The sequence below is a fragment of the Pecten maximus genome, chromosome 13, assembly GCF_902652985.1.
Source record: "Pecten maximus chromosome 13, xPecMax1.1, whole genome shotgun sequence".
Classification (NCBI taxonomy): Eukaryota; Metazoa; Mollusca; class Bivalvia; order Pectinida; family Pectinidae; genus Pecten; species Pecten maximus.
Window position 1 is genome coordinate 21,438,203 of NC_047027.1, and position 590 is coordinate 21,438,792.

Genomic DNA, 590 nt, shown 5'->3' on the forward strand with positions numbered 1-590 from the left:
TTAATTGTATTTTACTACTACAGACATGTCGCTCATTATATGTCATTATTTCATAAAGGTCACGTGTTCTATTACGCAATAATACATTTGTCGCTTAATCTATAACTCAATAGCATATTTTATTTATCTGTAACAAATATGTTCGCTATTTCATTTCGCTGTAACAGATATATCGCTTACTGTATTTCATTTTTAATTAATTGTTATAGAGATCAATATATCTAACCTTTTACAAACTTGTTTTATCTATAATATGAGATATAGGGCCTTTGATGCATTCAATATGGTGTTGAAACGACCACGAAGAATCCAACCGCATTTTCATTAGTAGTATTATTATTATTCTAACTGGTCGGTATAGCACATTATGACCTAACAAAAGGTCCACGATTTATAATTGACTTACATTTATATTTCATCATATCATCTTGTCGATGCTTGGTCTGCAATGGTATTAAGAAAATTTAAAAAACGGGGGGGATAAAATAAAGAACTTGGTTTACCAAAAAAACCCCCCTTTACCCGGTTGGGTCCTTTTTCATTTTCTAAGACAAATTTAATTTTAAAACAACCGCTTCAGTAGGGGCGGC